This window comes from Lotus japonicus, chromosome 1 (genome assembly GCF_012489685.1).
Source record: "Lotus japonicus ecotype B-129 chromosome 1, LjGifu_v1.2".
Lineage (NCBI taxonomy): Eukaryota > Viridiplantae > Streptophyta > Magnoliopsida > Fabales > Fabaceae > Lotus > Lotus japonicus.
In genome coordinates, this window is record NC_080041.1 from 39,538,083 (window position 1) to 39,553,515 (window position 15,433).

Consider the following 15,433-nt stretch of genomic DNA (forward strand, 5'->3'; position numbering starts at 1 on the left):
CCAGTCGGCCATCGACATCTGGCAGCAGGCCGACCGCCCAAACACAAACATACAAACAAAGCCAAGGCGCTAGGGTCAACTCACAGCAATAAGTACATATACACTCAACATGTGACAGGGTATATATATAAGTTGTTATATAAGCATATAAGTAATCCTAGCATGTTATGGCTCTAACATTGCTTCAATAAAAAAACAGCACACAGTCTCAGTCAGCAGGAATGTATGCGTGAAATGCAATTATGAATCCGGATTTGTGACGCGTTCCCGTTCGCCACAAGTGAAGCATTTTCACTATGGATGGACCATTCCCGTTATCCATCCTGGATGAAATCCATCCTGGATGAACCATTCCCGTTATTCATCCTTGGTGAACCATTCCCGTTATTCACCGAATGATGAACCATTCCCGTTATTCATCATTAATGCAAGGTGAACCATTCCCGTTATTCACCATGATATGCACAGGTGAACCATTCCCGTTATTCACCCGATTGAATGCAACGTGGTTAGCCAAACAACGAATCGCCCTTACCACGAAAGTGTTTAGCTCACAACCCAATCTCAACAAACCCATGAGTTAGTGTCGGTCAATACAACACAACTCGGAGTAAGTGTCGGTCAATACAACACAGCTCCACCAACAAGAATACACAAGGGTCTAGTGTCGGTCAATACAACACAGCCCAAACAACAAGAGCACTAGGTGTCGGTCAATACAACACGGCTCCACAACACTCCCCAAGAGTACTAAAGTACTCGGTGACTTCAATCATCACCATAGCTCACCTTAGTGGCTTTCCCCAATTCCGATAACTCTCCAAACCCACAACAAAGGTCGACTTTTCCCCGTCTTTCGTAAATATTTTCCCCTTCAGTTTTCCTATACTTAAACGTTAATAAAAATGATTTCAATTCAGATTAGTCAAGTTATGAGTTTATTTCTCAAAATCTAGGTTTCCCAAGTCTTTAGTTTACAAAATTCTATTCATTCTAGGTTTTCCGAAAACCAACCACCCAAAAGAAGTTTCCCGGGGAAAGTCTAAGTAAACCAACGAATCCCAACAAATGGCTAAGTCCCAAACCCCTCGTTTGAACTTGCCTAGGGTTTCTCATCCAACCCGAAACATCAAAGATCACCAGATCAATGAATCTCCACTCCGAAGTCGCGTCAAAACGCACAATCCAACAAAGCACAACATCACAACATCAGTTCATCAACATAATCAACATCAAAGTAAAGCATAAGTCGAATTGATCGACGCCTATCATGCATTCATAGCTAATATATAGTAAGTTGCCCTAACCTCGAGCTGTTCCAGCTTCGAAATCAAGGTTGTCCTCAAACAGTTGCTCTGAAAATTCCAAAGTTCCTTCAACTCAACCTCGGAGAAAAACAAAGCAGAATTCAAACAAAATCGATTAGTTCGATCGCAAAACAATACATAAACGATAGACAAAGCATTAAAGCTTCAGAATACGACAATCGGGTACGAAAGGACAAGTTTTCGAAAACGAAAAACTCCCCCCCCTTAGGAAATAACCCACGGCCATAAGGAGAAAAGGGCTTCGGCTCTTTTTCTTCGATCAAATCAGTTTACAAGGTAGTTTTAGGGTAAAACTAAGGCAAAGAAACTGTCAGAACAATTTTTCGGACAATCGGGTCGAAATACGACTACGCAGGGGCATTTTGGTCCAAAATAAAGGCTCAAAACTTCAAAGTTATCAGTTCTGAAAACAAATTTGACAGCAACGATCCTCATGACATCCGTGACAACAAATCCTAAAGGCACGAAGTCAGATTAAGTCTTTACGACAATAAAGTTTCGAAATGTGAGACAAAAAGAGTTTTGAGTCAATTTTTCAGATCCTGGACAACTGAATCGCAATCAGAGTTTACTGACAGAGGTTTTAGACTCAGGGGAACATAAGGAACATAACCCAAGCGAGAAATCAGAGAAATCGGACAATTTTAGAAAAAGCTCAAAACTTAGAGCACAGAAACGACTTCAGAAACGCAACAGAAACAACAATCAGAGGTAGGAATCGTGTTAGTTACCTTGATATCTAGAAGTAGGGACGAACTGCACGAAGATTGGTCAAGGTTTCGCGAAAATCTCTTCTCCCCCCAAGCTCCCCAAACTCGCGGCTCCAATGGGTGAAAATGAGAGGATTTTTGCTTTTTCGCGCTATTTATAGGCGGGTGAAATCGCGGGAAAATGAAAATTTCGCGATTCCGATTTTTGCAGCACGATCACCGTGGAATTCTAAGAGAGATTCTGGCGTCGAAATTCCAGAACTCAAAACAAATATCTAGGGTTTGGGAAAAACGATATCGAAAAACTCAAAAGCGGTGTCGGTTAATCTGCCCCGAAAAACTACTTTTTGCTGTGATGCTCAAACGACAAAACTTCCTACTGAAGAAAGATTGGAAACGTCGAAACAAGTTTGGCAACACGGACGGAATCTTCGTTAGAAGTCCCGAATAGAAAAAGTCTTCATCCATCGCTCAAAACTAGGGTTTCGAAGCAAAGGAATTAGCGTCGGCGGACATCCGAAAAGTGAAACCTATCGTGCGTATAGTCCAGAGTTCCGAAATGAAACGCTGGTCGATGAAAAATAAAGAGAATCTTTAAATTTTCCGAGAGTTCGAAATCTCACTCAAAACGTTACTTTAAGAGCGAAATAGCCTATTCTGGACACGCTCGCCCTAAGGCAAGTGTGCAGACGACTCGCACTAACTCCGAAAACGACTACGCAACATTCCTCAAGCAATTCCTGAACTTTCTTCTTCATTAATCTTCCTCAAATATCAAACTCCTGTCACGCTTACACTGATCCTACGCGTGAGTCGGAAACTAGCTTGTTCTGAAAATTCAGGTCTTACACAACTCCAAAGAATTACGTAAATAATAGCACCAATAGATATAGATAAGAGAATAGCCACTTAGGCTTATAGCTAGGGATAACATCCTAGGGTTGCATATTCCATAATGAACTTAACAGCAATAATAACAATTAACGTGTTCCAAATAGGATTAACAGATAACAATCACATTCGACAACTAAATTAGTATGCATGTTGCATGATATGCAATGCAGGTTAACCCAGTCAACCAATATGCATTCCGGAACGGATGGACATCATCGGATCAGCCCTAACACCAGCCACGGTGGGACCATTTCGGCCCGTGATGCCTCTTACTCCAACATCATCATGTAGTCAGATCAGCATAAAACCCGAAGGCCTGCCATTTCGGTCTGCTACTAAGAGTCACCTAGCAGCGCTCTTACGCGGAAATCCTGGTCTTATAACCAATTTTGGAATCCGCCGTGGTCCGGTATCTCGCCGTGTTTAAACCACTTAATGAGTGCATGCAATGCAGTGATTAGCCAAACAACGTCTCCGACCTCACTCAACACGTCGCCACGTGTTCTAGCTAAATTAATGTCTCTAAAAGCTTACCCTAAGGTAAAGTCGATTCTGCGACAAAATACAATAATCATAAAATGAGTGCAACCACTCACGATGACTCTTCGGGTCATCAATGCTCTCACGAAGTCTCACGCTTCAGTGAAGTTTCATGCTCTCACAAGGTCTCACGCCTCAGTGGAGTTCCATGCTTTCCACAAGGTCTCACGCCTCAGTGGAGTATCCCGCATTCACAAGGTCTCACGCCTCAGTGAAGCTTCTCGGCTCATCCCTTGGATGGCTAACAAACTGCTCAACGAGCGAAGGAGTACCAACATACTCAGAACTTACCAAACTCCTCAACACTTGGATCCGACGACACTCCTCGTTTTTCCAAAACTATGATTTGACTTCCAATGCCTACCTTCGAGGTTGTTATCATTACTTAAAGATTTTGAGGTTATTTAAGGTCTTATGAATTTTCTTTATAAAATAGATTCCATTTTGTCTTATCGCAAGTCTTATACATTTGCAGGATCTCCCAATCCCAAGTCGCTTCCAGAGGATGTCTCGATCCACTAAACAAAATTAAGGCCCGAACCTCGTTCGTCCTATCAAACTTTCTCAAAACTCTCAAAATAAAATCGGCATGACCTGCCCGCTATTCTCACCATTCAGAATCTCAGATTCCAGTACAGAGCATATTTAAATCATCACAATCAACAACATGTCATATATCAATAAATCGCATCATAAACACTTAGTACTTAGCATATAAAGCATGCACCACACATCCTAGATTACCCACATAGCACATAGCATGTAAGACAATCTCAAAAACATTCAGTAGATGAATCATCTACATTGTCAGCCGAAGCCTCAGAAAACATTTTCCAATCACACACAATTCCAGTGCATAAACAGTAAACAATGTCGAAACATCGACCCTAAGCATTAACTAGAGATTCAGTGAGAAGCCCTCACCTGTAGATTCTCCAGGACGATCTCCTAACACTTGTTCAAAATCAAAGGCTTGCTCCTCTGGGAATTCCTCAAAATCACCTTTAGAGCAAAACCACAGAAATACTATCAGAATCTATCGAAAACTAAGCCATCGATACTTACTAAGGTTACTCGAAGTAATCTATACTCTAAGGTACGATAATCTAGCGCGAAAGACAAGTTTTCGGAAAAGGAAATTTTCCTCCTCCCCCCCTAATAGGGCTCGGCCACTTTGTGCAATTATGGGGCTCGATTTTTCTTCGATCAAACTTGGTTCCTATGCTTTCATAAGCCGTAACTAAGGGTATTCTGAACTCGGAAAAATTATCGGATCAAAAACTGTCGCAGGGGTATTTTGGTCATGATTTTTAACTTAGGATTTTCAAAACTGAAATCCCAAAAATAAAATTTTGCAGGGACGTCACCAACGACGTTTATGACAACTAATCCTACTAACACTAAGCTAAGGCGATAGTTTTTAGCCTAAAGGTTGAAGCTTTACCTCAAAAACTCCAAAAATGGGTATTTAAGGCTAAAATTGATTCCGGCGGAATTCCGGCGACATAACGGAAAATCTAATCCGGCAGAAGTGATCTTGGGCGCATATAGAAGAGGTTTAGAATCAGAAATGAAAGATTCAGGATAGTTTTGCAAAAACCCATAAACTATCCACTCAGAAAACTCTACAGAAAAGCTATGGAAAAAGCGATCAGAGGTAAGGATTAGCGACTATACCTCGAAACCTTGAAGCAGCAACTGATTAATCAACGATCAAGCAAGGATTGAACAAAATCTTCTTCTCCTTCTTCCTTGGTGAACTCGCGGCTTTGAGAGAGAAAATGGAGGAAAATTTGAGTTTTTCTTCCTTTCTTTGCTATATATAAAGGTTGGAAAATCGCGGGAAAATGAAAGTTTCGCGAATCTGAATTTTCCGGCGTCATTCTCCGTGAATTAATAGATATGTTTTGGCAAAAGAATTCCAAAACTATAAAGAGGTCTCCTTGTATTTTTGGCAACTAAAGCATAGTCGGTATAAAACTATTTTACCCGATAAGTTGCTTTTTGCATCGAATGTCGGAATAGAAAACTTCCTTCGGAAGAAAGATTGAAATCATCAAGAGAAATGGGTGTACGCGTGTAGAATATTCATTTGAAGCTCTGAATAGATAAAGTCTCCATTGTCGAGAAATTCTAGGGTTTTGAAATACCAGGGATTCGGTTTCGGCAAATTTCCGATGATTGGAATCGGACGTTCGTAGATCCTAGAGTTTCGCCTCGAAACGATTGTGATATATGGAAAAAGAGAAGTTCTAACATTTCTCTGAAGATTTTTGGAATTAACTTCCATCGTGCCTATAAATGAAAATTAGCTATATATTAGGGTTTCTGACCTAGGTTTAAGCGTATAACGATCGTGCTATAACTTTTATCGACTTCGATACGATCCTTTGACTTTTCCTGAACTTTCTCCTTCATAAATTTATTTCATTTGGTAAACTCTTGTTCAGGTTTCCCTTCACAATACATCAACCCTAATCGTAAATGGAAATCTCTTCCACTGATCCTAAGCTTAAAATCTTGGGTCTTACATTACTACCCTCCAAAAAGAAAGTTTCGTCCTCGAAACTTAAGGGTCAGTAATAGTTCTGGATATTATTCCTTGATCTTTTCCTCTAACTCTCACATAACACCGTCCGTGTCTCTATTCCAAATAATTTTCACTAAAACACTCTGCTTTCTCTTCGATTGTTTCACTCTTCTAGCCCCAATGCTGGTTCGACGGCGTCTCAACAGACATAACATCTTTCAACTTGCCGAGGTTTAACTACAATCATCAATGATAACACCACTAAAACTCTTACTCGAATATGATCTCCAGCTTCTGAAGTCAATCTTTACCCTAAGATTCTCATTCCACTTAGCAAAAATTCACTCGATAATCTCTAGCTCGTATCACCAAAATCCATAACAAGTTTCATTCACTCTTAGACTTTAAGCAACTTGTCCAAATATGAAAACCTCAAGTGTTCATCTTAATACTAACACCTCCCTTTTCTGTAACTTGATCACCATCTCGTCAATCAACTTCTTAATCTCTCTATCAAATTCTAACCAACTTCGAATCCTAGAAACTTAAGACAACAGTTCATAGACTTAAAACCTGAACCTTCACCAAGTTTGGACCTCTAATGTCCGTTAATTCTTCAATGCTTCCTAAATGAATATCCATTTCTTCAAACTATATCTCCTTCGCAAGAGAACTTATACTTAATGCGAACTTTTTCCTCCCAGCTCGACTAATCCTCGATCCAATCAAGTTAATCTTACCAATCCTTCTATCAAAGTCCATAGCCAGCTCTGATTCCGAATATCACCCCCTCAATATTAAGTTGATCAAGCCTAATACATCGAAGGTGAAATTTAGAAAAACCCACTGGAACAGTCAATGAGTTCCTATCATCCAATAGTCACAATTATCCTGACCTCACATCCTCAACGATTCCGCTACGGAACTACACGCCCTCGACATCATACGTATACTATCCATAAGAAATCTCTATGAGATTCATTCTTCAGCTTCTAGCTTCCTTTTAAACGCATCGGTAGAAGACTACTTTCTAAGCTTAGCGTGTCATTCTAAACCTCGTATAACTTCTATAGCTAAAATACGAGCTACGGTCAAATAAGGTATTAATAGGCGTAATAACTATAAGGTCGAAGCTTAGACAGTATAAATAAGTTAGGTGTGTTTGCACACGCTACGGGAGTAATGGAATATATTATACTGAAATGAGAAAGAATGGTTAGAAAGTTACCATCGTTCTGTTAAGTTAGACAAACAGTTAGTACTCATCATAAGATAGCATTTCCATAACTATACAATATGATTAAGCAATAACTTCAATCAATTTAAAGCGAAAAATCGCTTGCAGACAATCAATTTTCACTCTTTGCAGAGTCACACAACCTAGCACAGAAGACCTATTCCCCAACAACTCTCGAAAGACTCGACCGTGCTCTGATACCACAATGTTACACCCCGATTTCGGTGGCGTCACTTTAGTAACCAAAATAAACTTAATGCGGAAAAACGTGAATATTTTTTTTTTTTGATAATAACTAAGACAAGACTGAATTAAATAAAACCCAACAATAACAATAATCAGAACTAATATACAATATATAAACAGCCCCCGCTGTAAGTAGCTAGCCACGTCACGAGTAAACCTCCAGTGACGGGTAATAGAAGAGTACCGCCCGTAGGCAAAAGGTACAATCCACAAGAAAGGTCAGGTGTCCGCAAACCCATCCCTCAAAACTGAGAATAAGCTGGCCCATCGTCCTGAAGCAAGACCTCCTAAGTCCAACCAATTCTCTGTGATTCCCGTAAAGAAACCACACAAAAAGCTATAGGTGGAAACTACCCTGTCCCCGAAGAAAACAAATGATGTTCAGAGCTAAGACTCTACTCCTACACTAATCCCATCTCGAGGAGCTCACACCAGCACTAAAACCTACATGCTAGCATGATCGTCGTCCGAATCTGAATCCAGAATGCCCTAGTCTATGTTCACCATCCGTCCTCCTCTCGCTACCGCGATGCGCTCCTGTTCCAGTATCTCAACTCTAGTTCCCCCCGAAGGGTGAACCATCATGATCTAGACCGTCGTGGACATCTGACAAAGGGCGTTTGTCCGCCAAAGCACACACAGAAGACGCGAGGGTCAACTCCAAAGAATTACGTAAATAATAGCACCAATAGATATAGATAAGAGAATAGCCACTTAGGCTTATAGCTAGGGATAACATCCTAGGGTTGCATATTCCATAATGAACTTAACAGCAATAATAACAATTAACATGTTCCAAATAGGATTAACAGATAACAATCACATTCGACAACTAAATTAGTATGCATGTTGCATGATATGCAATGCAGGTTAACCCAGTCAACCAATATGCATTCCGGAACGGATGGACATCATCGGATCAGCCCTAACACCAGCCACGGTGGGACCATTTCGACCCGTGATGCCTCTTACTCCAACATCATCATGTAGTCAGATCAGCATAAAACCCGAAGGCCTGCCATTTCGGTCTGCTACTAAGAGTCACCTAGCAGCGCTCTTACGCGGAAATCCTGGTCTTATAACCAATTTTGGAATCCGCCGTGGTCCGGTATCTCGCCGTGTTTAAACCACTTAATGAGTGCATGCAATGCAGTGATTAGCCAAACAACGTCTCCGACCTCACTCGACACGTCGCCACGTGTTCTAGCTAAATTAATGTCTCTAAAAGCTTACCCTAAGGTAAAGTCGATTCTGCGACAAAATACAATAATCATAAAATGAGTGCAACCACTCACGATGACTCTTCGGGTCATCAATGCTCTCACGAAGTCTCACGCTTCAGTGAAGTTTCATGCTCTCACAAGGTCTCACGCCTCAGTGGAGTTCCATGCTTTCCACAAGGTCTCACGCCTCAGTGGAGTATCCCGCATTCACAAGGTCTCACGCCTCAGTGAAGCTTCTCGGCTCATCCCTTGGATGGCTAACAAACTGCTCAACGAGCGAAGGAGTACCAACATACTCAGAACTTACCAAACTCCTCAACACTTGGATCCGACGACACTCCTCGTTTTTCCAAAACTATGATTTGACTTCCAATGCCTACCTTCGAGGTTGTTATCATTACTTAAAGATTTTGAGGTTATTTAAGGTCTTATGAATTTTCTTTATAAAATAGATTCCATTTTGTCTTATCGCAAGTCTTATACATTTGCAGGATCTCCCAATCCCAAGTCGCTTCCAGAGGATGTCTCGATCCACTAAACAAAATTAAGGCCCGAACCTCGTTCGTCCTATCAAACTTTCTCAAAACTCTCAAAATAAAATCGGCATGACCTGCCCGCTATTCTCACCATTCAGAATCTCAGATTCCAGTACAGAGCATATTTAAATCATCACAATCAACAACATGTCATATATCAATAAACCGCATCATAAACACTTAGCACTTAACATATAAAGCATGCACCACACATCCTAGATTACCCACATAGCATATAGCATGTAAGACAATCTCAAAAACATTAAGTAGATGAATCATCTACATTGTCAGCCGAAGCCTCAGAAAACATTTTCCAATCACACACAATTCCAGTGCATAAACAGTAAACAATGTCGAAACATCGACCCTAAGCATTAACTAGAGATTCAGTGAGAAGCCCTCACCTGTAGATTCTCCAGGACGATCTCCTAACACTTGTTCAAAATCAAAGGCTTGCTCCTCTGGGAATTCCTCAAAATCACCTTTAGAGCAAAACCACAGAAATACTATCAGAATCTATCGGAAACTAAGCCATCGATACTTACTAAGGTTACTCGAAGTAATCTATACTCTAAGGTACGATAATCTAGCGCGAAAGACAAGTTTTCGGAAAAGGAAATTTTCCTCCTCCCCCCTAATAGGGCTCGACCACTTTGTGCAATTATGGGGCTCGATTTTTCTTCGATCAAACTTGGTTCCTATGCTTTCATAAGCCGTAACTAAGGGTATTCTGAACTCGGAAAAATTATCGGATCAAAAACTGTCGCAGGGGTATTTTGGTCATGATTTTTAACTTGGGATTTTCAAAACTGAAATCCCAAAAATAAAATTTTGCAGGGACGTCACCAACGACGTTTATGACAACTAATCCTACTAACACTAAGCTAAGGCGATAGTTTTTAGCCTAAAGGTTGAAGCTTTACCTCAAAAACTCCAAAAATGGGTATTTAAGGCTAAAATTGATTCCGGCGGAATACCGGCGACATAACGGAAAATCTAATCCGGCAGAAGTGATCTTGGGCGCATATAGAAGAGGTTTAGAATCAGAAATGAAAGATTCAGGATAGTTTTGCAAAAACCCATAAACTATCCACTCAGAAAACTCTACAGAAAAGCTATGGAAAAAGCGATTAGAGGTAAGGATTAGCGACTATACCTCGAAACCTTGAAGCAGCAACTGATTAATCAACGATCAAGCAAGGATTGAACAAAATCTTCTTCTCCTTCTTCCTTGGTGAACTCGCGGCTTTGAGAGAGAAAATGGAGGAAAATTTGAGTTTTTCTTCCTTTCTTTGCTATATATAAAGGTTGGAAATTCGCGGGAAAATGAAAGTTTCGCGAATCTGATTTTTCCGGCGTCATTCTCCGTGAATTAATAGATATGTTTTGGCAAAAGAATTCCAAAACTATAAAGAGGTCTCCTTGTATTTTTGGCAACTAAAGCATAGTCGGTATAAAACTATTTTACTCGATAAGTTGCTTTTTGCATCGAATGTCGGAATAGAAAACTTCCTTCGGAAGAAAGATTGAAATCATCAAGAGAAATGGGTGTACGCGTGTAGAATATTCATTTGAAGCTCTGAATAGATAAAGTCTCCATTGTCGAGAAATTCTAGGGTTTTGAAATACCAGGGATTCGGTTTCGGCAAATTTCCGATGATTGGAATCGGACGTTCGTAGATCCTAGAGTTTCGCCTCGAAACGATTGTGATATATGGAAAAAGAGAAGTTCTAACATTTCTCTGAAGATTTTTGGAATTAACTTCCATCGTGCCTATAAATGAAAATTAGCTATATATTAGGGTTTCTGACCTAGGTTTAAGCGTATAACGATCGTGCTATAACTTTTATCGACTTCGATACGATCCTTTGACTTTTCCTGAACTTTCTCCTTCATAAATTTATTTCATTTGGTAAACTCTTGTTCAGGTTTCCCTTCACAATACATCAACCCTAATCGTAAATGGAAATCTCTTCCACTGATCCTAAGCTTAAAATCTTGGGTCTTACATAAATCTGGAGACATCATCAATGAAATGAACATAATATTTAAAACCAGATGATGATATTATTGGCGCAGGACCCCATACATCAGTGTGAACCAACTCAAGGATTTCCTGAGCATGAGAGGAAGATGATTTAAAAGGTAAAGAGTTCATCTTGCCATACTGACAGGCCTCACAAAAGCTAAAATGATCACTAGATGGTAGTTTCACATTACAGCTTTTTAAGACTTTGTCTAAGACCTTATTATTAGGGTGACCAAGTTTCCTATGCCAGCTCTCCTTAACAGATACATAAGCACATGAGTCCCTTTCAATTCCTGGAAGCTGATACAAGCCATTCTTAAGTGTCCCTTTTAGAACTGCCTTCCCGGTTAGCTTGTCCTTCACAAAGCAAGAATTCGCATCAAACTCAACAATAATTTTATTATCAGCAGCCAGTTTAGACACACTCAATAGGTTTTTGGTAATATTAGGCACATATAAAATATCATGTAATTTGAGTGAATTTAGTTTTGAGGAACCTGTTCCAACAATCTTTAATTTTTCACCATTTCCAACCACTAGAGAATTCTTACCATGATGTTCAGTCAGATCTTGAATTTTATCAGTTTGGTGTGACACGTGATTGCTTGCACCACTATCAAAGTACCAATCATAGTCTTGATCTGAGTTTTGAGAAGCTAGGAAGGCATTGTGAGCTCTTTGCTTGTCATTATCTGCTGAATGATTAGAGTTTGAGTAGGCTTTATCAAACCTGTAGTAGCAGTGCATTGCTGTGTGTCCAATCTTGTTGCAAACCTGGCATGTTGGCTTGGATGTTCTGCCTCCTCTCCAACCTCTGAAATTGGAACCTCTCCAGCTACTGTTTGAATTGAACCTTTTGCTTTTGTAGTCAGTTTTGTTAGCAAAATTTGCTGTTGCATTGAGGGTTAGGTTGGTGAGGCTGTTTAGTTGCTCAATTCTATTTTCAAAGGCTAGCAATTGAGCTTGTAGATCAATCCAACTGAGTGTAGTTTGATCAGATAATTTGACAACTACAGGATTATATTCAGAATCCAAACCATTTAGAGTCTGAATGATTAGATCCGAATTTGAAATTGGATTGCCTGCAAGTTTGAGCTTATCAGCTAGATTCTTCATTTTGATCAGGTAATCTTCCATTTTCATTCCTCCTTTTCTGGTGCTATGGAACTCAGATTTGAGATAAATGATTCGTGATCTTGTGTGAGCACCAACTAGACTTTGAGCTTCATCCCAAAGCTGTTTTGAGGTTTCACAGTGCAATAACTGTGTTGCTATGTCAGCAGTCATTGAGTTCATCAACCAACCAAGGAGTTATTGATCATATGCTTGCCAATCTTCAAAGTCAGGATTTGACTTTTTGCTTGAATCTGCAGCAGTGATGAATTCTTCAGGGCACTCCTTTTTCCCTAACATGTAACCATCGAGCCTGGCACCTTTGATTATAGGTAACACAAGTGATTTCCATAGTGGATAGTTGTCTCTGTCCAGCTTGACAGAAACAGTGGATGGAAGGTCATTTTTGTGGTTTGAATTGGCAGCGGATGACATGGTTATTTTGGATCAAGAGCCTTCAAGACTTATGTGCTCTGGTACCAAGTTAAAAAGTATATTGATATGGAATTAGGTGATGATTTCCATTGATGAATACATGAGCATATATACAACAATGACCAGCTAATGTCGTTCCTATAATCATGCTGGTCTTCAATGAAATATTCCTGTAGTAATTACATTTGACTAATACTATTGATTACAATGAATCACAATTATATGAATAGCATAATTATAGGGATTGATGGTTGGTCAAATGTTCAACATAACTGCTAGCATGATTTCTGTATAGTAACAGATTTCATTCTCTAACTATAGGGAGAGTATCATATAAGAAAGTCTTTTTTATGTGAGAAAGATAGGAATAATTTACAGCTATTAAATTAAAATAAGTGCTTAGGATTAAAACACTCAATTAAAATATCACGTGCCACACTTCCACTCTTCTTCCCCGACCAAGTTTTCTCTCTGCCACTGTCCAAAATTTGTGGAATATTTGTGTTGCAGCACGATGCAATATTTGAAAAGCCAATTCCCAATTGTAGCTGCAACACAAAGGGTAGATCCGTATTCAAAGTTGAATGTATCGTATTAATTGCAAAGGTGAATGTATCGTATTAATGATATTCATATACCCTTGAAGTTGTGATCTTTCTTCTTTAGCGGTGGTGCTTTTGCCGTTAATAGAGTAGATCTAATTGCAGAAAACAAATATATATTGATTGGGGGAGATGGGGCGCAGCCAAGATTGGCGGTGGCAACGCTGCTACCTTTGTATCGTGGTGTTACATTGTGGTATCAGAGCTTAGTCGAGTCTTTTGGGTGTCTTTGGGGAATAGGATGTAAGACCCAAGTTTTTCAGTTTATGTCAAGTGAATAAAATCCTATTCACGATTAGGGTTGATGTATCGTGAAGGGAAACCTGAACAAGAGTTTACTAAATGAAATAAATTTATGAAGGAGAAAGTTCAGGAAAAGTCTAAGGATTGTATCAAAATCGATAAAAGGTATAGCACGATCGATTCGCTTAAACCTAGGACAAGAACCTTAGGAAAAGACTAAGTTCCACCCTTGGAACACTATAGGAATAATTCCAAAAATCTTCAAGAGGAATATAAGACTTTCTCTTATTCCTTTTTATAACAATCGTTTCAAGGCGAAACTCTAGGATGTACGAACGTCCGATTCCAATCATCGGAAGTTTGCCGAAACTAAAACCCTGATAGTTCAAAACCCTAGAATCAACCGACAATGAAGACATTTTCTGTTCGGAGCTTCAAATAAAGATTCCACACGCGTACACCCATTTCTCTTGATGATCTCAATCTTTCTTCAGAAGGAAGTTTTCTATTCCGACATTCGACATTTTCAAAAAGTAACTTATCGGGTAAAATAGTTTTACACCGACTTTGCACTAGTCACTTAAAATACAAGGAAACCTCTTTTGAGTTTTGGAATTATGTCGCCAAAACCTATCTTAGAATTCACGGAGAATGAAGCCGGAAAAATCGGAATCGCGAAACTTTCATTTTCCCGCGTTTTTCCAACCTCTATATATAGCCAAGAAATGAGAAAAAAATCACAAAACTCACCCAAAAACCCACCCAAACTCGCGAGCTTCACAAGAGGAGGAGGAGAAGAGATTTTCTTCATTTCTTGCTTGATCGTTGATTCAACAGTTGCTGCTTGAAGGTATCGAGGTATAGTCGCTAATCCTTACCTCTGATCGTCTTTTCCATAGCTTTTCTCTATGTCTTTCTGTGCTCATAGTTTTGAGGTTTTTGCAAAACTATCCTGATAATTCCATTTTTGATTCTAAACATCTTCCCTACGTTCTCCTGAGTATGTTTAGCTAATAATACTGCGCCGATTCTCGAAAAACTACCGTCGAGTTTCAATTCTGCATAAAATACCCATTTTGGGGCAAAGCTTCGTCCTTTGGGCTGAAAACTATCGCCTTAGCTTAGCGCTAGTAGGATTAGTTGTCATAAACTTCGTTGGTGACGTCTCCATCCAATTTGTTTTTCGAAATTTCAGTTTTGAAATTCTGAGCTAAAAATATTGACCAAAATACCGACAGTTTTTGATCCGATAATTTTTCCGAGTTTAGAATACCCTTAGTTACGACTAATAATAACCTAGGAACCAGGTTTGATCGAAGAAAAATCGACCCACCTAATTACCAATAGTGGCCGAGCACCCTAGGGGGGAGGAAGGAAAATTTCTTTTTCGAAAACTTGTCCTTTCGCGCTAGATTATCGTACCTCGGAGTATGTATTACTTCGGGTAACCTTAGTGAGCATTGATAGCTTAGTTTCCGATAGATTTTGATAGAATTCTGTGGTTTTACTTTAAAGGTTCATTTGAAGAGTTTCCCGAGGAACAAGGCTTTGCTTGTGAAGAAGAGTTCGAGGACAACCCTGGAGAATCTACAGGTGAGGGCTACTCACTGAATGCTTAGTTAATGCTTAGGTGTTGATACTTCGACTTGATTTACTGTTTCCGCACTTGTTTGTGTTTGATTGGGAAAAATGTTTTCTGAGGCTTCGGCTGACAATGTAGATGATTCATCTACTGAATGTTTTTGAGATTGAATTACATGGTACGT

The 15,433-nt window shown here is 39.6% G+C and overlaps 1 non-coding gene across 1 annotated transcript; it reads right to left on the bottom strand.

Annotated features, from left to right (window-relative positions):
* Nucleotides 1-12,215: 12,215 nt before the first annotated feature.
* On the bottom strand, nucleotides 12,216-12,349 carry LOC130734912 (small nucleolar RNA Z247). Its single transcript, XR_009018247.1, has one exon. It is a non-coding gene; the product is annotated as a small nucleolar RNA Z247 (small nucleolar RNA).
* Between the last annotated feature and the right edge of the window lie 3,084 nt (nucleotides 12,350-15,433).